The sequence below is a fragment of the Diabrotica virgifera genome, chromosome 1 (assembly GCF_917563875.1).
Source record: "Diabrotica virgifera virgifera chromosome 1, PGI_DIABVI_V3a".
Classification (NCBI taxonomy): domain Eukaryota; kingdom Metazoa; phylum Arthropoda; class Insecta; order Coleoptera; family Chrysomelidae; genus Diabrotica; species Diabrotica virgifera.
In genome coordinates, this window is record NC_065443.1 from 90,578,526 (window position 1) to 90,604,373 (window position 25,848).

Here is a 25,848-nt window from a genome sequence, read left to right on the forward strand (position 1 = left end):
GGTCTTCTTTATTTTTGTATTATTAATAGGTTCTAGAAGTTTGACCGGCTTAAAATGATTAGTTTTTAAACAAATGAAGCTAAAAGCGAATAACGAATTTTTGTAGTTTGGAAAAAATGGCATTTTCTTCAAAATAGAAAGATTAGCATCAGAGATACGAAAAGATGTTTAAATATAAAATTGTAGCTTTTTTTAATTCCTAAGATTCTGGTTTACAAAATTTTTTTCTGCGGCAAAAATTAAGTGAGCTATTGACAATTAAAACTTGTAATAACATGCAAAAACCACCTTTACCAACCCTTTCAAAGTCACCTCTTTTGCGACTGAAGATTTTAAAAAGATTTAATTTTAATAGGCTTATAGATCTTGTAAAAATCTACATAATTCTTTTTTACCAAACTTTCCAAGATAAACAATGAAAAAGTTACGGTTAAAAAATCAATATATTAAAAAAAAAAGAAATCCAATTGGAAGCATGATAATGTAATTTAGCTTTGTTTTTAGTCATTGGCCTTATTCATTGATTAATATTGGTTTAATTCCGATTATTTTTTGTATTTTATCCTATTAATATTTATATCATGTTATATTATTATATTCTTATTATTAATTAATAAAAAAATTTTAAAATCTGTTTTAAAAATTTTATTTTGTAAAAAAGGCAAAATTTGGGTATATGGAAGAAAATCTCACGCGCGACCACCCGCGTAATAATCTACCTAGCGAACAATGCCGGGTTAAATATGAAAAAATTATAGGTTATGTAATTCGCAGGAACATTGTTTAAAAACAATTGGAAAAATCCTTTGTAAAAGGTATAAAAATATTATTAAAATCCCTTTAAAGGGCTACATTACAACAAAACGTTTTCGATTTTTATAAAAAAATCATCATCAGTGTTAGATAAACTAGAAGCTAGCTGAGCCACCAAAGAAAAATATTCGGGTAAAAATCCTTTAAATAAAACATAGATGCGTTAAAAGTGCATACTTTAATAAAATGCCTTATGATGGTCACATGGCAACTAGGATAATGCCCTAAGGTAATGTAATGAATTTCCCAACACGTGGGATCCAGATTGAGTTGTTTACATTCCATTGGTTTAAAAAAAATTTTCTACGGCAAAGTTGAGTGAATCGTAAATGGGTATATCGAAAAACATTGATTTTTCGATATAAAACTAACACTTTCAATTGCGAATAAATCGAAAACTATTCATTTTATCAAAAAATGTATAGAACATTTTTTGCTTAGAATGAACGTTTTTATCGACTTTTGCGGTCAAAACATAATAAAAAATTTCCACCCCCGGGTTGGGGTGGTAACAACCCCCACAGTAAAAGCTGCTTTCGGTACCATATAGATTTTGATCCTTAGACCACTTATTCTCAAATTTTCAAGCAAATCGATCAATTCTGTAAAAATTGCGAGGTGAAAAGCTTCGGTTCCTGGACTATTTTATATCTTGTTTAAGATACAAAATATATGAGAAGGTGTTGATAAAAATGGAATGTCGCAAATGAGTAAGAATTTTGTTGATAAAAATTTTGGAAAAAATGTAGTTTTTTATCCAAAAAAAATACCAGCAGTATCCGAAGAAATAAAACTTCCAATAAGACGAAGTTTCTGGTTACGCTTTCGTGGTATCTATTACTTGCAAACCGAATGAATGCTGAATTAAAGAAGACACGGGGAGGTCTATAATTTGCCCCTTACTTCCTGCCTATTCAGCGTGGCAAAATTCTAACGAAAATTTTCTTCTATATTAGCTTTACTCCTAACTGAGTATCGTGACCAAGTTTTCGTTGGAATTTTGCCACGCTGAATAGGCAGAAAGTGAGGTGCAAATTATAGACCTTCCCGTGTCTTCTTTAATTCAATATTCGTTCGGTTTGCAAGTAATAGAAACCACGAAGGTGTAACCAGAATCTTGATCCCATTAGAAGTTTTATTTTTCTGAAAATTCCACACCTGTAATTTTGAACCAATCCAAATACGTTATTTTGACAGATCACCATGGCAACGGAGGTATTTTATCGGAAATTTTTTGCTCGTGGGGTACCCAACAGCGAATTATAGTGGAAATTTTTTGACGTTTACAATAACAGAACATTTTTGACAGACTGGTTTTTATTTGTTTACATAATTTAGTTTTGATTCATTTTCTATCACTTGTAGTTACTCAAAACTTATGTAAAATTGAAGAATATACTATTTTCTATCTTGAAATGGTATTCCCATGCAACTACAATGAGTAGAAATTACGAATTTGAAAGCCTAAATAATTGCTGACAAAGCTATGGCGCGCTATTAATCTGTTCATGCAGCTTTGGATTTTCAAATGCAAATTTGGTGTGGAATTTTCTTACCGAATACCACGCGAAGTCAAATTAATATCCGGAAATTTTTTTTTGATCATGAATATTTTTAGAAAATTTCCCTCGTCTGCGACTCGGGAAATTTTCAAAATATTCATGATCTCAAAAAAATTTCCGGAAATAATTTGACCTCTAGTGGTATTACTAGTGAAAATTTTTTGCTCAATTAGAAATCCAATGAAATCAATTAATTTGTGGTCATCTGATTGAATACAACCAATAAAACCAACGTTATACTGAAAACAGATCCCATGGGCTATTTTCACTCAATCATGTAGCTATGGATACCTACATTTCGTTTCATTTCGATTTTGACATTTCAAATATTCAATATTTCAAACTGTCACGATTTGGTTGTAATACTGATGAGAATATTAATGAAATTGTCGAATCAAATATACCGAAGAATACTGTTTACAGTAAAAAATTTGTATGGAAAGCGTTTATGGACTTTTGCAATGATAGAAAATATGAATTAGATGGAAATCGGACGGTGGAAGAATTGGCGTCGATTTTAAAGGATTGGGCTGTGAACATGAGAAGAAAAGATGGTACAGAGTTTAAAGAAGCTACTGTCAAAACCATGTGGAACCTAACAAGTAAGCTTTTACAAGAAAAGTATTATAAGGAAATGAAAGTTATTATTGACCCATTCAAAAATTGTTAAAAATCTTCATTAAATTTTTCTAATTGTTCCTTTGTTAATTGCACATTTAAATAAATTGTTTCTGCTCTGTATTTTTTTTTTTCATAACCAGCAAAAAATTTTCTATCCGAATAACCCTCGAACACTGATAAATGCTCAAAAATTTTTTAACAACTTTCTCAAGCTTGTTGCTTACAGGCAACAGACCTCCGCCTACGGCGTCGGTCTGTTTCCAAGCAACAAGCTTTCGAAATCTGTTATAAAATTTTTTCGAACAATTATCAATGTTCTTGGGTTATTACTACTGAAAATAAAACTTCAAATTGTTTAAATTTTTAAATTACTGAAATAAGATTTTTCTTTCCCTCCTCTAAATAATTTTTGCTTCCTTCACATTTTCTATACATTTTTAGTAAGCAGACAAAGAGCAACTAATAATAAAGATTATAGGTTATGGATATGATGACAGTGGTATTTACACAAATGAAATGCGCTGGCGCGAACAAGTAAACACTGGTGGGACAAGATGAAAATGCGAGAATTTTCATAACGAAAACTTTGTTTATTTACTTATTTAAAATGACTATATGGAAAATTGCTATTATGAAAAGTTGTTTAGAATTAAAAACTATGTTTTAATGTGCAGTTATATCCTTCTAATTGAAATATTGTAAACTACAAAGGTACTTTACTCTTGAGCGAAATTCATAATTTTTGTCACGCCTCGTATAAATTTGATAAAATTTGATATATATGATGGTTACATCTGAGGTTTTAGACCATGAACAGCTTTTTACGGAGAATATCTTCTCTTCGTAAAATTAATAATAAAAGGTTTATAAATAAAAATTTAAGAAAAAATTTCAAATTTTTTAGTAGAAGTATATAATTGCATATATTAGAACATAATTTTAATTCCAAACAACTTTTCATAATAACAGTTTTCAATATTGTGAGAAATAAAGGTGGTTTACCCTTGAGCGTAATTAATATTTTTTGACATACGTCTTATAATATACAGTTTTGAGCGCGCTAATAACCGGAAAAATAGCATAAAAGATGGAAAATGTATTAATTTTTGATATAAAAAGAAATTAAACTAGTCGAGCTGGGAAATTTAGCGTTATTAACCGATTAATTTACATCATATTGATTGTCTCCAACCTCTAGACGTATCGAACGAGTTTGGCAAATACCACTGTCACAGTGACAGTTTTAGTTGACATACTCCTCTGATACGTGTAAAGGTGAGAAAAAATCAATTTAATGTAAATAAAAAGGTTACTATCGCTAGATTTCCCAGCTCGACTAGTATCATTTCATTTTATGTCACAACTTAATACGTTTTTCATCTTTTGTGCTATTTTGCCGGTTATTAGCGCTCTCATCACTGTATAGTGATGGGCGCGCTAATAACCGCCAAAATAACGCAAAATATGGAAAACGTAATACATTGTGAAGTAAAAAGGGATGAATCTAGTAGAGGTGAAAATTATCGATATATAAGTATAAATTAACATTACATTACACAGTTTCCCACCTTTAGAGGTATCGGAGGAGTATGACAACTGTCACTGTAACCGTTGATTGAAATATTGATATGGGTATGATAATCCAATACCTCAATCAACGCTGTAACAGAATCGCTTATTTCAGAAACAACCTAAGTCACATTTTAGTGATTTTGAGTTAATAACATTCACATGTTTTTCTGTGGTGTTAAGGTGTTTTCAGAAATTTATATGAATATTTTAAATCGTTATAAAATCAACTATGCTTACGGGGCGTAGGTGTATTCTGCATTATATTGTGTGTAATCTACAGAAATATAATGGTTTATTAAACTCAAAATCGCCAAGATGTGACTTAGGTCGTTTCTGAAATAAGAGATTCAACAGGAGATTTTTAAAAAATACTCCAGTCATAGACGGCTTAAGATGGAAAACATTAAGTTGTGAGATAAAAAGAAATGAAACTAGTGGAGATGGGATATTTAGCGATAAAAACCTATAAACTTACATTCTATAGTCGGTTCGCTAAACTCAGACACAACTGGCTAGTGATTTTCGTAGGTAATTTTGCCAATTTGGTAAAATTTGCAAAAAAAACAATTACTAAATAGTTAATACGTAATTACTAAATAGATAGTAATTTTGCCAATTTTGGCAAAATTGGCCAAAAACAAAAAAAAACGACTAAAATCGCTAACTAGCTGTGTCTGAGTTAAGCAAATCGACTATATTTATTGTTTCCCACCTTTAGACGTATCAGAGGAGTATGTCAACTAAAACTGTCACTGTAACACTTGCAGTTGCCAAACTCGTCCGATACGCGTAAAGGTGGTAAACAATAAGTAAAATGTAAATTTATAAGTTTTTATCGCTAAATCTTTCACCTTCACTAGTCTGATTTCTTTTTATCTCACAACTTAATTTGTGTTTTCCATCTTTTGCGTTATTTTGCCGGTTATTAGTGCGCTCATCACTGTATAATGCATGTCATTGGGTAAACAGCTCAAATAAAAGTAAACAAAGTTTTCGTTGAAAATAGTGAGCTAACATTAACAATTTATTTGACGTTTAAATTTTGTGTTGACGTTTAGTTACGTCAAACGAAAACAAATAAATTTTATATTTATTTAAAGAAGGATTGTAACGTCAGAATGTCGACTTTGAGGTCCAATATCTCGAAGACGGTTAGAGATACCGAAATACCGTTTTCAGATTTGGATTCAAAAGACAAAACTACATAAGACTGAATCGCTCTATGTATTGCAGGAGCGGCAACACACGAACGAACAAACGAACAGACTTTGCGAATTTATAAACGAAAAGTTTTCGTTGAAAATCATAACACTAGAACTTATTCCACCAATATCTAATCACCAATTTATTTAAAAAATTATTACGAGTCCCTATTAAATAGCTCTGTGTTGAGAAACCTACATATTTCGAACCATAAAATTCTCTAAAAGTTCTGATTGTCTCTCCTATATTAATTATTTTGTTTACCTAGTATATATCTCAGAAATGTCTAACGTTTAACGTAGTAAAATTGTTTTAAAAAGTGAGCAGCTAGCAGGAAGGTCCAAAACCTTTCCAATTAGTTAAATTGAGCCATGCCCTAAATCTGAGAAAGGGGAGTTTCCAGATGATGGTGTGATTTAATTGTTAATTTTACCGAATTTTGAAATTCCATTTTAAAGGCTTTTCGAAGACTTAAAAAATATGAGCTTTTGCTTAAATCAAATTCCCCACGGTCTAGGGCAAAAGTGGAGAAACAGACTTTAAAAGGAATTATAATTTTATTGAAATTTAGCGACTTCATTTTCGGGCGTTTATTTTTGAAACTTTTTTCACAAAGCTCGTGGAAATAAACAGCTTGAAGGTTTGTTTACACAATGCTCTATATTAATGCAAATATATTTCAATGAACTCCTTTTTTTTAAAGGTTACCACAGTTACACAATGAAATATGTATAAAACGAGTTTATAGGGGAGTAAACCAATTTTACTACAAAGATAGAATTCTACATTACCTAGGTTAAATTATAGGGGAGACCGGGGTTGGTTGTCATAGATTCGCATTTTACATTTTTTTTTTGAGATTAGTATTACTTGTTTGGAAAAGTGCGCATTACCGTAAGATAAAGTGAACATTACTTCAATACTACCTTTTTTCTGGATCTCTAGATGTATTCCAACATACTCAAACAAAATAATAAGAGTAGCTCTACAACCTATGTCAATTTACCCCGTGATTGGGGCAAATTGTCATAGCCCTTGGGGTAGGTTGGCATATAGGTATAAAACATAACTACACTTGAAAAAGATGCAAAGGAACAGCAATCAATAATAAGTAGGTATATAAAATAATAGAAGCCGAAAAAGTATAGGTAAATGTATTTAATAAGAAGGTATGAATTCAAACAAGTTTAATTTTCTTTAATTAATAAAATAATTAGAAATCTGTATTTAGAAATACTGTTAGTATTCATTACAATCGCAGTTTTGACATCTATATGGCACAATATTGCCATCAGTGCATTTAAAGTGTGCTGAAAAGTTGCATTCAATGCATTCAATCCACTGTTCTCCAGGGCGACTATTGGAATGTGGCTTCCTGCAAACTAGAAAGAAAGCATTATCCTGGTCTGAGTCTTCATCTGAAGATACTGTTAATAGACGCTTCTTCTGTAGTTTTCTCATGAATAAATCTTTTTTGGCATTATCAACCGTCGTTTTGGTTGAAGTGTAAGCAGAGTTTCTTGCGATTCTTTTCTCTTTTCTAGCAGTAACTGCTGCCTTCTTCTCTGCTGAATTTTTTCCTCTTCTAAAGCTTTCTTGATTGGTGTGTCTGTGAGAATTGCAGTGGAACGTCTTTTTCTTCCTCCTTTGGTATTTGTTTTTCTGTCGCCAGCTTTAAGAAATGGTCTTAAGTTTATTAGTAAATTGTTGCTGGAAATATGAGCACGTACAGCTCGTTCCATAATGTCAGCAGGTGTTTTTCCTCGCTATGTTTTTCTTTTATAGGTTCACATGTTTACATCTGCAAATAATTAGATAATATAATTATATAATACTTTTGTTAAAATCAATCGATTTCCTAGTGATATAGATACGGGACAGGTTGGCACAACGTGACAACCTGCCCCATTCATAAAATGCCAACCAACCCCGATGACGGTTTTTCAACTAAAATGGCTAACACGTGTTTACGAATTCATAAACTATAAATTTGTTTACGTCAGATTAAAGAGCTATCAATATACTTTCACACTGTCATCACAGAAAATAACTTAAATGTTTCTACTAGATTATATTGAAAAAAGTGTACGACAACGAAAAATTACTCACCAAATGTAAAATCACAAATCAGCACTATTAGTGGAGTCAATGAAGGTTTTTCACCTCCGATTTCGTTGAACCTCCATCGATTTTCATGAAAATTGGTAAGTATGTAGAGGATACCTCAAGAAACAAAGATGACATGGTGCCAACTTGCGCTTTTACCCTGTAGGGGGATTTCCCCTTCTCGGGGGTGGAAATTATTTTATTAAAAATAATACGACTCATCGATAGAGGGACAAATTGTAAGTAAAATTTGTTATATAAAGTTATTCCAATAAATCAATAGTTTTTGAGTTATTAAAGATCAAATGTTTTGATTTTTCCTGAAAAAAATCCATGTTTTAAAACAGTTCTTCATAAATAACTCAAAAACCATAAGTTTCTTCAAAAAAGTTGTTATTACCAAAATCGAAGATAATATAAAAATAAATAAGTTTCTTATTCGAAAAATCCTTATTACATATACAAAGTGAGTTATATGCAATTGAATGTATAATTTTTTCCGCGAGTACACAAATCTTAGTATTCAAGCTTAAATAACAGGAAAACGATGCACTTTGTTAAATATAGATACTAAACATTTTAATAAAGTACTTAAAGGTAACTATCAAAAAGCTATATAAGAAGTCGATGGCATCAAAATTAAGCAAGTTATGATGGAAATAAGAGGACCCTTTCAGATTATTTCGGGAAGAATGAAAAATGAAACATACGTCATTTCCACAAAAATTAAAATTTATAGCAACCCATTTAAAACTTTACTTATTTTAACATCAGAAATAACTTCAACAATTTTGACCGGTTTAGAATGCATATTTTAAAAAAAAATACGACTAAAAAAAATTAGAATTTTTCAAATTTTCGTGAATTTCATTTTCTTTTGATAATAACTCCAAAAATACTCGACATACTTAAAAAATGGTAGAAAACAAAATTTTAGTTTTAACTTTATTTAAGCTTTTTCTTTTTTTAATATTTTTTTACGACAAAAAATATCCGAGATAGAAACATTTAAAACCTAAATGTTACCCCGAGAACCATGTAACCGGGGCTCTTTCACCTTGTATTTAAAAATAATAAAGGATTTAGAAAATTTTGTTTAATACAGTGTTATAGACCTTTTACTTAGCTTTGAATTGGTTTTTAAAAAAAAACCAATAACATTTTCTTTGAAAAAATTTTATAGCGGAGATTTTGTATGTATGCAGGTTGTGGGAAGTCCAATTAGTCGTTTGTTGTATGAGATACGAAAAAAGTTTGTCGTTTGTTGTATGAGATACGAAAAAAGTTTATTTAGGTGAGATTGGGGCATAGATAATATCAGAATTTAAATACATTTCCAAATATACAGGGCCACCCATATTGACAGGGTGAAACAAAATTATCTTTTGTTTAATGGAACACCCTGTATATTTTTACATTTTTGGATTCTCCTCTATATTTTATTTCTTAAAATATCAGGTTTTGTGATGTTATATGAAGTAGTTTAAAAGATAATTACGTTTTTTTTTCAAATGTCATAGCAATATTCACTCCCTGTATAATTGTAGTGATTTGACATCAGCAAATCAATTTATGTTCAAGTGATTTTTAATATAGTCTATTATTGTTAAAAATTATTAATCTAGCAAAACGTTTAATTTTAGCTAATACAGGGTTGGTCGAAACTGAATGAGTGTTTTCTCAAAGTTTGAGAGTATGAGTTTTCTCAAACGGAGCAGCCTGTAATGCCTTTAATGAGCATTGTAATGAAATGCTATTGTATGGCACTTTATTATTTCCCCCTGCCAGTGAGAACTGAATTTATTTTTGAAATCCCCAACTTTATGTCTTTAATTATTTTAAATATTGTAAACGATTAAAAAACAATCAAATTAAATTGAAATAAATAACCAGTGTATATCTTCCACATTTACTTCATATTTAACGTAGCCTGTACCATAACATTGCACAGATTATTATCCCTGTATAGCAACGATATACCATGAAAGTGAATTCATACCTGAGAAATGTCGTATATCCAGTCTCACAAAAAAAAGGACTCCTCAATTATAATATATATATGCAGACAAAATCAGCCAAAGTGATTTGCGATATCTAATTAAAGGCCGTACCAAGTTGGTTTTGTTGAATATAGTATGGAAGCACGACGATACTTTAGTGATATTCTTTTTCTCATGATCATCTTTCAGTGCGTCACAGTTTTTCGATTTCTCTCTAACGCATTAAATTGTATGTGACAGAAAAAAAGGCACGTCTCTGAATACTTTGGTAATTATTCTAGTTCGGTGATTATTCTAGTTGTCGATAGATGGCGCCATAATCAAAAAGGAATTATTTATTAAATAAAATAATAATATTATCAATATAATCTGTACAATTTATAAGACTATACAAATGAAAGAAAATACCATTTTATAAATGCAATAGACACAATTGATTTGGTTTTATTCCAAATTGAAAATAAAATTTGACAACTGTCAGATTTAACTAAAATGTCACGTTAGAATAAATGTTATAAATGTGTATTATCACGGACATACCTTTTTTTCTATAATTTGTGACGCACTGAAAAATGTTCATGAAAAGGAGAATAAGCGTATTTTTCGTAGTAGCTATAGTATGTTGTTTTAAATTATGTATTACCTATATTAAATTAGTTTTAGTATGTTTCGTTTATCTAAAAAAAGGTAAAAAAACAAAAATTCTGTTTTTCTTGTAGTTGTTTTTTCGTATAGATATTGTTTTATATTGTAGTAAATTGAATTTAGTTTTAGTATGTTCCGTTTGTTTGTAGAATTATATTTAATTAGATTTGCTTTAATTACTAAAATAAATAAGCTTTCAATTATATTTTATGTATTTGTGGAAAAGGAAACCTAGCATTAGCGGCCACATTTCTATAACGGCTAATTGTTTCCTATTTTTAGTGGCTGTTATTGTTAGGTTCTACTGTAGCAATAATATTTTATTAAATTATGAAATATTATTTAAGTAAAAAACTTATAAACTTGATAAAAGAAAGTTTGCTTAGAATTTACTCTTCTATCTAATTATGGGGTTATTTTTAATAAAATAGTGTTCACCCATGAGAAGGGGTAACATCCGCCCCCAGGATAAAAGCGCAAATTGGTACCACATCATTTTTGTTTCTTGAGGTATCCTCTAACTACTTACCAATTTTCATGAAAATTAATGGAGGTTCAACGAAATCAGGGGTGAAAACCTTCAGTGACTGCCTTTTGGGAAATATAAAAGAATAATTTTTTTGGTGATTGTCGATTTGCTAATTTTCTGATTTTTGGTTGCTATAAGGTTTGAAAAATTAATAAAAATTATAAATCATGCACATAAATGTAAATAAATATTTATTTTACTTAATTAAACGAGATTGCTTGAGCCAGAATGCTGAAATCTGCATTTTTATCATTAAAAAAGGTGGATTTCACCCCTAAAATGCAGAAAGCGCAACTTGGTGCCATATCACTTTTGTTTTTTTAGGTATCCTCTAAACTCTAACTAATTAACAATTTTCATGAAAATTGATGAAGGTTCAAAAAAAAATCGTGGGTGAAAACATTCAGTGACTACACTTTCAGAAATATAGAAGAATAAGGTTTTCGTGATTTTCGACTTTTTAATTTTCGGAATTTTGGTTGCTATAAGGTTTGAAAAATTAAAGAAAAAATGTAATTCATGCACATAAATATAAAAAAAATATTTATTTTTCTTAATTAAACGAGATTACTTGCGCCATAATGCGGAAATCTGCATTTTTTTAAATTTAAAAAGTAGGGGTGTATTGCACCCCTAAAATGCAAAAGCGCAAGTTGATGCTATACAGCTTTTATTGCTTGAGGTATCCTCTAACTATTTATCGATTTTCATGAAAATCGATGAAGGTTCAACGAAATAGGAAGTGAAAATTTACAGTGACTGCACTTTCAGAAATCAAAAAAATAATTTTTAAAAAAGGGGTGTATTTCACCCCTAAAATGCAAAAAGCGCAAGTTGGCATTATGTAACCTTTGTTCCTTGAGGTATCCTTTAACCACTCACCAATTTTTATGAAAATCGATGGAGGTTCGACGAAATCTGAGGTAATACCTCATATCCACCTTCATTGACTCCACTATATATTCACTGCATAACGTTACAACTGACTGAGATTATGGTAACACAAGCGCCAACGGTTTTTGCATGCTCAGGCCGACGCGCTATGTTTTCCTGTGAACGGCGCCTAATTTAAATGCACAATGTCAACGTGCCCCGTATGACAACCAACCCCGGTCTCCCCTACACATAGTATATTATAATAATTATAATAAATTTTACCGAATGTAAGTTATAAAACAAAATTTATATATACGTTAAATATAAATATAGCAGTAAGAGTAACGCAAGCCACTTTATCGACCGTATATTATAGGACGTTTAATCTCGAGCCTCGATATTAATTTCTTAGTTAGCTCAATGTTTTGGTAAAAGAATAGAATTTAGAAATTATCATCATCAATCATTATCATCAGTAGCTCGACAACCCTTTTTGGGTCCTGGCTTGTTCTAGGATTTTCCGCCATTTTGTTTTGTTCTTTGCTTTGTTCTTCCAGTGAGTAATCTCAAGTGCTTTTAGATCTTGTTCCACTTGTTCCATGTATGTAAGTTTGGGTCTTCCTTTTGACCTTCTTCCTACTGGTGTTTGCCTCATTATAATATGTTTTTGTGTGTCAGTCTCCAACATCCGTTCAACATGGCCCATCCAGCGCAGACGTCCGATCTTTATGAATGTTATGACGTCGGCTTCGTTGTATGCTGCGTATAGTTCAAAATTATATCTTCTGCGCCATACGTCATTTTCTTTCACCCCCTTATATATGTGTCTAAGGATTTTTCGTTCAAACGTACCTAATAAGTTCTCAATGCTTTTCGACCGTGTCCATGTCTCTGATCCATCATATATAAGGACCGGTTTTATCAGGGTTTTGTATATTTTGCATTTGATTTTTCTTGTGATGTTGTTAGATCTTAGATGTTTAATTAGCCCATTATACACTAAGCGCCAAAATTAACGCACCATCTTAAAAATGGGACATTTTTAATATCTGATATTTCCTAAACCTGTTGTCCGATTTTAGTGATTTTTTAACTATTTTATAGCTTCATTCTTCATAAATAATCTTGTAATAATATTGTTGCTAAACAGATAAGTGTCATTGTATACCGGGTGTATCAATGATAGTGTGTTTTTTCCTCAAAGTTTGGAACACCCTGTGGAATAGTCTAGCGTATATAAAATATTTAAATTAAAACTTAACTGTAACCTTAAGCTATCTTAACATTCTGCTTTTTAATTCATTCGCTTGTGATGGATAATAAAAAAGTTATTTACTTTAAAAACTAGCAACGTTTTTCATCAATACAGGGTGTTTCTAAATAAGTGCGACAAACTTTAAGGGGTAATTCTCCATGAAAAAATAATGACCGTTTACTTTATAAACATGTGTCCGCAAATGCTTTGTTTCCGAGATACGGGATGTTCATTTTTTTCTTACAAACTGACGATTTATTTATTGCTCTAAAACTGTTTGAGATATGCAAATAAAATTTAGTGGGTTTTAAGAGGTAGTAATTGCGCATTTTTTTAAATTAGAATTAAGAATTTTATATTCACCATTGGCGTGCATACGGGTCATATTACCCGGTCATATTACCCGTATGCACGCCAATGGTGAATATAAAATTCTTAATTTTATGCCAAAAAATAACCAATAACTACCTCTTAAAACCTACCAAATTTCATTTGCATATCTCAACCGGTTTTAGGGCAATAAATAAATCGTCAGTTTGTAGGAAAAAATTCAACATCCCGTATCTCGGAAACGAAGCATTTGCAGACATACGTTTATAAAGCAAACGGTCATTATTTTTCATGGAGAATTACCCCTTAAAGTTTGTCGCACTTATTTAGAAACACCCTGTATTGATGAAAAACGTTGCTAGTTGTTAAAGTACCTAACTTTTTTATTATCCAACATAAGCGAATGAATCAAAAAGAAAAATGTTAATATAGCTTAAGGTTACAGTCGTGTTTTAATTTCAATATTTTGTATACGCTAGAATATTCCACAGGGTGTTCCAAACTTTGAAGAAAAAACACACTATCATTGTTACACCCGGTATACAATGACACTTATCTGTTTAGCAACAATATTATTACATCGATATTCTTGAAGAATAAAGCTATAAGATATTAAAAAATCACTAAAATCGGACAACAGGTTTAGGAAATATGAGACATTAAAAATGTCCCATTTTTAAGGTGGTGCGTTAATTTTGGCGCTTAGTGTATGTTTTATTAGCAATATGTATTCTTCTCTTAACTTCTTCGCTGGCATTGTTATCTGCGGTAACTAGTGAACCTAGATATGTAAAATGTTTTACGCTTTCGATGTTATAGTCTCCTATTGTCAGATTCTGTAGGTTTCTTTTGGCCTGTCGATTTGCTGACCTTCATGTATTTGGTTTTTGTTTAATTAATATTTAGGCCACTGTTTTGTGCCACTCTTTTTATCGCATTAAATGCTTCTATCATTTCTTTTTTGCTTCTAGCTATGATATCAACATCATCTGCAAATGCCAATATTTGTACACTTTTTGTTATTATTGTTCCTCTGGTGTTGACTTTTGACTCTCTGATTATTTTCTCTTAGGTGATGTTGAATAGAATACAGGATAGGGCGTCTCCCTACCGTGGGCCCGTTCTAACATGGATTGTATCTGTTAGAGCGTTTTGAATTCGAAGTTTTCTTTGTACTTTAAGTGTTTCTTTTACTATATCAATGAGTTGAGTTGGAATATTAAATTATTTCAGGGCGTCGATCAGAAATTCTTGATGGATACTATTATAGGCACTCTCAAAATCAATGAAGAGATGATGTGTGTCTATATTAAATTTACTAGTCTTTTCCAAGATTTTCCTCAAGACGAAGATCTGATCTATTGTGGACTTCTGCCTGCAGAAACCACATTGATATTCACCAACTATTTGTTCCGCATATGGTCTCAATCGTTTATACACAATATTTGACAGTATTTTATATGCCACAGTCAGTAGCGTTATTGCCCGGTAGTTTTTACATTGAAGCTGATCTCCCTTTTTATGTAGTAGAATAATTACTCCGTTATTCCAATCTTGTGGCAGTTGTATATTATTCCATATGTTCACTATAGGGCTTTTCATCGATTGTCATTTGTTTCGAGCTTCTGTCGTGTGTCAAATAATAATAATATATCTACGACATACGTCTTTGGTTTGTATCCTTGGTATTACCAATAACGTATGACGTAGATATATTAATATTATGTAACACATTACAGAAGCTCGAAACAAATGACTGTGAATGAAAAGCCCTATTACCTAGTTCGTGTATCGGATTCAATAGGGATTCTTCGCCTTCTTTTATTAATTATGCGCTAATGTTGTCTAATCCAGGTGACTTGTTGTTTTTCAGTATGGTAACTGCTTCTTGCATTTCAGCTGACGAAGGGGGGGTTGTTTCTCTGGTATCCGTTTGATCCAGTATAATTCCATCCTATAGTAGATTTCCGTTTTGTTTAAACTTTTCTTTGAAAAATTCAGTCTATCTTTGTAGTACTTCACTCTGTTGAGTTACTATATCTCCTTCTTTGTCTCTGCACATCATTTTTCTTGGTTTAAATTCTTTTATGCTTTTGTTAAGTTTTTGGTAGAATTTTCTGGTTTCTGTTGGTTTATTTAATTCTTCAATTTCTTTGAGTTCTTTTTCCATGTGTTCTCTTTTCTTTCTGCGGTGTATTTTCTTCTCTTCCCTCCTTAGTTCTGTATTCCTCCTCTGCCTGTCTTGTTCTATATCGTTGTTGTAGTCGTTGATATGCATTATTTTTCTCTCTGTTATGTTACAACACTCTTCATCGAGCCACTTCCCTTCAGTAGATTTGACCTTTTTTTGTAGACCCAAGGTCTCTTTGACAGCGTCTTGTATAATGTTTTTGCGCGCTTCCCATTCTCTGTTTATATCCTCGTGCCTTTGTCTGTTTTCTAGCCTTCCTTTTATATATTCTATGTATTTGGCCTTTTTGCTGTTGTCTGCTAAGTTTTTTAATTCATATTTTTCAATTTTGGATCAATTTTCTTTTTTAATGTTTGAGATTCTGACGCTTTAGAAATTATACGCAAACAATATTCAATAGCGCAAGTTACAGTAAACTATACGATAACACCTATTTCATCTACAAGCTACAAGGACCACAGGTTCAAACAAGATGAAGGAACACCGATGGATTCGGATATAGAAGAAATGCGGCGTGTTTAATTGAAACGCATCTTTGATCTAGTATAAACTTTATTGTCAAGCATATGAAAACGATTACATTTTAACGCCACTTTCGGTGGCCCAAAGATTTGAAAATCGCAGAGCGATAAAGCGGAACTATGGCGTGGATGCTGTAATCCACTGTTTCTTTCGTTGTAAATTTCCTTTCAATACTCTGGCTACATAATTCCGAGTATTATCGTGCGGAAGAATGACACCACGTGAGAGCTTCTCTAGCTCTTTCCGTCACATTGCCTGATAAATTTTGTTCAAAGTTTCATTATAAAGGTTTTCTTTCATGTTATGTAACAGTTATGGACTTTTACGGTGCCTAAAATGGTTAGAAAATTTTTCATATCCTGGTCTTAGACCAGCGGTTCTATATCTGTGGTATATGAACCACTGATAGTACATATCATTATTTGCGGTGGTACACAAAACGCAAAAACAGCAAAAATTAGCACCACTCTTATAGTTAATTAAATTACCTAGCACCTAGCTAGGTATGTATTTCAGTTAGGTAGTACCTGCCCAAAATAATAAAAAGTATTTTGTGGTACATGACTCAAAAAGATCGAAAACCACTGTCTTAGACTATTCCGAAATAGTTTGGAATCATATTTTATGTACCGGAAATATCAACCTTCAGGTATCTCTAGTTAAGAGCAGATAATCGCGATTTTAATTTATAAATAATATTTTACTTTTTTTTTCCTATGCATCCTTTTTGAAGTTATACTTCTTTAGGCGCGATTGAGAGTAAAATTTCATAATACTGTGCGCATGCGCACACAGACAGTATGGCGTTTAGTTGCTATCTTTCAAGTTATGTATAAATATATCAGTTCAAGAAAAGGCGTGAAAAGAATATATTAGTGTTTTTAGTAAATATATTTATTATAATTTTTGTGTCTTTGGATTTGTCTTCCTCAGGAGTAAGATGAGTATTATTAAAACATTTTATTGTATATTTATTATACTTCACCTTACCTGTTTGTTACCGTGAATTGTCATTAGGTCCGTCCGAACCGATACAGACACAGTCCTCGTAGCGTATTTGGTATAGCATTCGGCCAGAGATCGAGAGGTCTTGAGTTCGAATCCGGAGCAGTCCTATACTTTTTTTTATTTTTTTGAAAACCGTAAGCACAAAAATTAAAACAAACTGTTTAAAGTATATTTATTTTTAAGAAATCATATAATAGAAGTATAACTTCTTACGTGCGTACAAAGTACCTACCCACACATTTTCTTTTATTTTCTCTGTACTCATTAAGATTATTTTCGCAAAAATCAGCATAAACTGGTTTTAAAATTATTATATCATACTTGTTTTACTTTTTCGAAGCTTTATGTATCTAAAAACTTAAATTACATTAACAAAACTTCGAGTTCAACTCCATTTTGGCCAAAACTCCGGAGTTAAACATAAAAGAGCGCCGCACTTTAAATCAAACAAACGGTGAGCCAAAAAGTGGATTTCTGCTTGGGCCACAATCACTCCACAAAAACAAATATCTCGTCGTTCTATATTCCAGCCAAGTTTGAATAAAGTTTTGGCATCTTGCTTGCTATAATACGTAAATGTTATAGTTACTGGAATTATTAAATGAGGATGAAAACTAATAACTTGCCAAAAAATGATATTGTTATATATTTACGTGACAATAGAAACTTATTTGAATTATTGCATTTTTTTCAATTAATTGCATTCTTTATTTATGTTTTATTTAATATTATTTTTATTACAAGTATTGACTAACTTGTAATAGGTTTCAACTAGTTATTAATATCTACTGATAGTGCAGTCACTGAAGGTTTTCACTTCGGATTTCGTTGAACCTCCATCGATTTTCATAACAATTGGTGAGTAGTTAGAGCATACCTCAAGAACAAAAGTGACACGATGCCAAACTGCGCTTTTAACATGGGAGTGGATGCCCCTTCTCGGTGATGACAATTATTTTATTAAAAATAACTCCATAAAATATACGTACTAAACACATATCAAAGTTTTCAGGAATACATATCAAATCAGCTTCTGTTAACAACTTCAAAATTAAGTGAGTTATGATAAAAATAAGAGTACCCTTTCGATTTTCGAGAAAAAAGTGAAAAATAAACCATAAGTACGTCATTTTCCGAGAAAAACAACATAAATATAAAGACCTTAGAAGAGAAGAGAAGTGCATTCATAGAAGAAAAAAGAGAATTTATGAAAATAGAATACTGGAAAATCTTGAGGCATTAAAACAGGAAAATCAAACCAGAAAATTCTATAAAACTCTGAATAATGTAAGAAAGGGATTCAAACCAAGGCTAAGACTATGTAAGGATAAGGAGGGGCACATACTCCATACAAAAGAAGAAATATTGAAAAGGTGGGTGGAACACTATAAAGAACTACTTACCATCGAAGTAGAAGATCCAAATCAACCAAACCCAAGAGCAACCAACAATACACCATTAGAGCCTCCATCAATTCAAGAAGTACGGGATGCAATAAAACACCTAAAAAATAATAAATCTCCAGGAAGTGATGGTATACCCGCGGAACTTATTAAATATGGAGGTGCTACCCTGACTAATGAAATATATAAAATAATACTGAGAGCCTGGAATGAGGAACAAATCCCGGAAGAGTGGTGTATTGGAATGGTTTGCCCGCTACACAAAAAGAGTGATCAATTGGAATGTAGAAACTATAGGGGAATAACCCTCCTTAATACAGCTTACAAAATATTTTCGAGTATCTTATATATGGTCGCCTAAGTGCACATTCAGAGGAGCTTCTTGGAGAATATCAAAGTGGTTTTAGGCCTGGTCGATCAACAACAGACCAGATCTTTGTGCTAAGGCAAATACTGGAAAAAACCAATGAATTCAATATCGACACATACCATCATTTCGTAGATTTTAAATCGGCCTATGATAGTGTCCTAAGAAATAAGTTGTATGAAGCCATGGATGAATTCCACATCCCTGATGCTACAATGCGTAAAGTCGTTTGCAAAGTCGAAATACAGGGAGAACAATCACAGGCGTTTGAAACGAATGTTGGGCTGCGACAGGGAGATGTGCTGGCGTATCTTCTCTTTAACATAGCTCTGGAAAGGGCGGTCAGAAATGCCCGAATAGACAACGAAGGAAATATTTTTAATAAATTTTGGCATACGCCGATGACGTGGATCTAGTTACCCGCAAAACACGCAAACTAAAAGAAATGTATACCACCTTCTCAAACGCCTCGAAAAATATGAGCCTGGAAGTAAACGAGGAGAAAACTAAGATGATGGCATCAACACCCAACAATAGAGCCAGAAACGTCGGTAACCAATTCTCTGTTGATAACTCTACCTTTGAAGTGGTGGACAAATTCACATACTTAGGCTCCCTGATCACCAAGGAGAACGTCACGATGGAAGAAATCAGGCGAAGGATAAGCCTAGCGAACAAATGCTATTTTGGGCTGAGTAGACATATGAGAAGCAGAAACTTAAGCCAAAAAACAAAAATAACCATATACAAAACCCTTATACAACCAGTGTTGACATATGGATTGGAGACATGGACCATCTCCAAGGCAGATGAAAACCTTCTGCTTATATTTGAACGAAGGATCCTGAGAGGCATATTCGGTGGCATCTGTGAAAATGGTATTTGGAAGAGGAGGTACGACAACGAGGTATACCACAGATATAAACATATATTTGGTGGTAAGGACGTAGTATCGGTTATAAGAATAGAAAGACTAAGATGGTCAGGACATCTAGCAAGATCACAGAATAACAACCCTCCTAGAAGAATCCTTATGTCACAACCTGGATGGAACCTTCCTTAGATGGAAAGATGGTGTAGATGAGGATGGGAGAAAAGTAGGCGCAGCAAACTGGCAACAGTTGGCAATGGATAGGACTGACTGGCGTAATAGACTTGGGAAGGTCGAGGCTCTTTCATAGGGCTGTAGCACCATTGATGATGATAACGTCATTTCCACAAAAATTAAAATTTATAGTAGTCCATATAGGACTATCTTTACTTTAGTATAAGTAATGACCTCAAACATATTCACTGGTTTAGAATGCATATTTTTGAAAAAAAATGATTTAAAAAAATCAGAATTTTTCAAAATTTCGTAAATTTTATGGTCTTTTGAAAATAACTCCAAAAATAACCGATATACGTAGAAATTCATACAGAACGAAATTTGAGTTGTTTTTTTTTTCATCAAAGATTTTACTTCATTTTTTATTTTTGTAGCAGAAAAAATAACAGAGATAGAAAAGCTTAAAGCCTAAATTTTATTGGGAGCTCCACCTAGCCTTAAACCTTTAACTGTTTATCTTTAAAAATATAATAAGGGATCTAAAAGATTAAAGTACCCCGCACAAACCTTATGGGTATTAGGTCCCAGTGGATTTCGGTCATACTTTGGGAAAGTACTCTTTGAAGTATCCTGATAAAAATTATCATGGGCACAACTCAATCGTATGAAGGACTTTCCAAAATATAGAGGCACAAACTCGGAAAATTATAAGATTTACTGGGTATTCCAATTCCCTGAGTTACTGGTTATCTGGCAACATGTAGAAGTTTGGATCAAGGAAAGTACTAGTAGTCTAGGATTTTTTCCTGGCTATCCAACGGCGACCTTTACTTTGACCTTGGCCGTCAACGGACGTCATCTTCTAGAGTTTCGATGGTTTTCGGCATTTATTTGAAGTAAATGAATTACTGGAGGGTTTTTTGAGGTCGCTAAACACGAATATGCCACCAGAACCGACTCCTGGAGAACCTGCCTGGAGAAAGCCGCTCCTGGAGTTTCGAGGGTCTTTGGTACTACATTAATGCAAACGGAGTAGATATAGGTTTCTGGGGTTGCTGAACACGAATACGTGATCAGCACAGAAATAGGAGCACCTGGTGCCTAAGACAGTTTATCTTCTGGAGTTGAAAACCTAAGAGTTATCCATTTGATTCTTCCACTTGATTCCTCCGAAACTCCAGAAGATAACCTGTCTTAGGCACCAGGTGCTCCTGTGTCTGCGCTGATCACGTATTCGTGTTCAGCAACCCCAAAAACCTATATCTAATCCGTTTGTATTAATGTAGTACCAAAGACCCTCGAAACTCCAGGAGCGCCTTTCATTGACCTTGGAAACCAGGTGCTCAGAGAGTCGGTTCTGGTGGCATATTCGTGTTTAGCGACCTACAAAAAACACTCCAGTAATTCATTTGCATCTATTAAATGCCGAAAACGATCGAAACTCTAGAAGATCACGTCCCTTGCAGTGGCCCTGGCCACCACGTTCTCCGGAGGTCAATTCTGATGGCATATTCGTGTTTAGCGATCCCAAAAACCCATGAGTAATCTGTTTATATCAATTTAATGCCGAAAACCCCCAAAACTCTAGAAGATGACGTCCGTTAAAGGTCAAGGTCAAAATAAAGGTCGCCATTGGATAGCCAGGAAAAAATTCTAGACTACTAGTACTTCTCCTTGATCCAAATTTCTACATGTTGCCAGATAACCAGTAACTCAGGGAATTGGAATACCCAGTAAATCTTATAATTTTCCGAGTTTGTGCCTCTTTACCTTGAAAATCCTTCATACGATTGAGTGGTGCCCATGAGAACTTTTTATCAGGATGCTTCAAAGAGTATTTTCCCAAAGTATGAACGAAATCCACTGGGACCTAATTTCCATAAGGTTTGTGCTGGGTATTTTAACACCGTCTTATAGCCCTTCAAATTCCCTATCAAATGTTTTTAGATGAACCTGATATGATAAAAAAAAGAATGTGTGTGTACTTTGTACGCACGTAAGCAGTTATACTTCTATTATATGTTTTAAACGAAATTAATATACTTTTTATTTATATTTTGTTTAATCAAGTATATTCAAATGGGAAATAAGCCACAATTTTACCTAAAAATGATTTTATTAACGTTTCGACGCCCAAGTCGGGTGTCGTTGGGTGACGACTTGGGCGTCGAAACGTTAATAAAATCATTTTTAGGTAAAATTGTGGCTTATTTCCCATTTGAATATACTTGATTATAAAAATGCCACAAGAAAATAGCTTCAGAACAACATATTTTGTTTAAATATTAAACTAATGTATACTTACTACTTCTCAAACATTTTTATTAGAACAGTGCCAAAAATTAAAATAATAAAAGAATAAAACACACACAAACACATTAAACAAGCCACAAATGATGTCTGAACATTAATTGTCGAAAATTTTTTTAACTAAATACGTATTTTCTGAAAATACAATTATATAATAAATATACTTACAATCATAAAATGTATTAAAAAAAACAAAAAAGAAAGTTTCTATTGGGACTCGAACACGCTGATAAGAGCGGTTGGTATTGGAATTCATTCGCCTTCTCCGCTTAGCCACGGACAGTATGTGTCATTATTTACGAAGATCGACTAACTAAACGGATTAAACTTGTGATATTTTGATATTTTGAAAATTGATCAAATTATTTTAATTTTGAATTGAAATGATTTAGAATTGAAAAAATACAACAAAACATAGAGTAAAAAAACAATATATTAGGTGAATATTGATAGAAATTTTGATGGTAATCAAATTATATAAATAAAAGTATTACATACTATGTATTTTGGCAGATCAAATAGGTAGGTTTATACCCATGATACATTAACAATTATTACGTACCTGTTGCTTTTAAAAACTATTTAAAAGTCACTACAATATTATAAACTTTTTTGTTTCTGTCCTCACAACAATAAAACTAATATATTATACATTTGTTTACCTTTACCTTTACCTCCAAACCACAGCTGCCATATCGGATAATTTTTGACATGTCATTTGAACATCCAATCAGAACAAAGTTATAATGCGCATGCGCCGGGCTGATAGGTTTTAACATATAAAAAAATCACCCTCTATCGCCGGTAAAGAAGTATAACTTCAAAAATTAACAAAGTTACTTCTCAGAAAGAGCGTCTCAGGATGCTCTTTCCTAAGTCTAACACCTCGTGGCAGCACACTGAACTGGAGACCATAACTTATGGTTTTAGGGAAAACTGATGTATGGCAAAATAAGTAGTAGACCAGTATATAACCAAATAAACTCATTTGAGCTATATAAATAATCGGGTCCTACAGGATGTATCCAGTACTTCTATAGAACGGAAATGACTCTGTACAAAAAATTATGTATTATAATTTAGACTAGCTTAAGACTGGGATGCACATCGAAAGCATGGAGGTTCATGAGGGTTTCTTATATCTACACAGATAACACCCAAGTCAATGAGGCCAATAAATCGGATGTCATTAGTACTGAAGACTAAAAAACCAGCTAAATAGGTACATTTCAGATGATATATTAGTTAAAAGTTTAATGCGTATGGAACAATATGCGTATAGAGTAGGATTCTCTACAGAAACGGCACAGCTAAACATAGACCTCCCGTAAATAATTCCATTGAATTAAATCTTAAGCACCCTGAATCCAGTTGTGCTGGATACGCTTCATGTGTCTAGGTCTCCATCCTAAATTTTCTTTTGGCCGGCTTTCCTCTTTAAATCTAGCACGTCCAGTTCCATTAAAACGCTGTTATTTAACTTTTTGAATCTTTTAACTGCGTCCATAACACTAGTTTCTCTCCTATTTTATTTGAAACTCTGTCTCTAAGAGATATACTTAACAATCACCTCTCCATTGCTCTCTTAGTCACTTGTATTTTATTGATTACTCTTCTGGTCAACGTAATGTTTCTGCTCCATACGTTACAACTCGGAGTACAAACTGATCAAAGACCTTCCGTTTCAAGCACATAGGAATAATTGATCTAAAGACTTACCTCAGCTATGTTAGTCCTATTCTCCTGTTTAACTCTGTTTAAATCTGTTTATCTCTGTTGATTAATTCTTCCTAATTTAATCTCATGTCCCATATATTTATAGGTATACACTTATTCAATTTGCTTGCCATTAGTTGAGATGCTTTTGGCCAGTGCAAGGTTGGTCGTTTATTGTATTTTGGAAAAGTTAATTTTAACTCCAATTCGTGTATAACTGAACCAATTTAAGGCCATTTGCACCGCATCAACGAACGTATGTCGTGTCTCTCTTTGCGGTTGCAGATAAATAGGTTTTACTGTACAAGTGCTCTGAAGTTCTTGAAGAAGTTATCAGGCATTATCTACCCGGTCTGCAGTAACAACTATGCCAACTGTAAACCTTAAGTTATTCAGAAACTCCCCATTTATGTTGTCTCATCAATATTTTCCCAATTATTAGGTATTTCTCCTAGCACTCTGTAACAAAGAGGTAAATAGTTTCTCAACCTATTTGTGTCGCCATAGTACATTCTCACTGCAGCTGTTGCGTATAGAGCTTACTATTAGATTACTATGCTTTTTCCATCTATTCGGTTTTTTCTACCATCTTAGCATTCGTGTCCCCGACTATTATGTTTACGTCATTTTTGATGACTTTTTGTGTGAGGTGTCTATTGTTGACAAGAATAAAAAACCGCTAAACGCTGTGAAAATGAGTGGCGCATAAAATATTCCAGCTACAAAAGATCTGATATGAATATTACGTGGCGCGAAAATGTATTTTAATTTCGATGCAAAATAAAATTCTAGTTTTATTTAAAAAGATTTTTCCATAATATTTTCTCAATTTGAAGTAAAGCGCGCCACAAGAAAATAATATAGTTTGATACGGTTTGAATTTTGAAGCTATTTTGTGGCGCGTGTACTTCAAATTTAGCAAATATTATGGAAAAATCTAGTCCTGTCGCCAGGGGGGGTACAACGGCCTCCTTAATTCAGACGGACTTACCCAAGTTTTTTATGTATTTTCACCCGTAGAACACGAATTTTTTGCGTAACAGTTGATCCGGATGTCGATAAGATTGTTGTAAACAAAGAACTTGAGGAATTACATAACAGCGATTTTTCGCAAAGCAAAACATTTTTTTGTATTTTTTGGTGATTCTCAGCAAAAAGTCTTACAAGTTTTTCCGTAGCATGCATAGTTTTCGAGATAAACGCGGTTAAACTTTCAAAAAATCGAAAAAGTGCAATTTTTGAACCCGAATAACTTTTGATTAAAAAATAAAATAGCAATTATGCTTACTTCATTTGAAAGTTCAAGTCAATATCTATCGGTTTTGATTAATTGTATTGCTAAAAATTAAGTTTTTATTTGATAAACAAAGCCATAAACACATAGTGTTTCCCGTGCCCAATACATGCGTTTTAATGTACGTAATCTACGTACAAACTGTCTGTATGCGCGCCTACTCGTTAGATTTCAAATGAGAAATGCATTGAAAACATCATTCAATCACTACGTGTATATAGCTTTGTTTAACAATAAAAAAAAATATTTTTTAAGCAATGAAAGTAATCAAAACCGATAGAATTTGACTTGAGCTTTCCAATGCAGTAAGCAGAATTGCTATTTTATTTGTCAATCAAAAGTTATTCGGGTTAAAAAATTGCAATTTTTCGATTTTTTTAAAGTTCAACCGCGTTTATGTCGAAAACTATGCATCCTACGAAAAAACTTGTCAAAACATTTTTTGCTTAGAATGACCCAAAAAATATAAAAAAATGT

The 25,848-nt window shown here is 32.6% G+C and overlaps 1 protein-coding gene across 1 annotated transcript in view; it reads left to right on the forward strand.

Moving 5' to 3' along the window:
• The window catches only part of LOC114329730 (uncharacterized), a 909,636-nt gene that overhangs the window by 823,019 nt on the left and 60,769 nt on the right, over positions 1-25,848 (forward strand). The window lies entirely within an intron of this gene.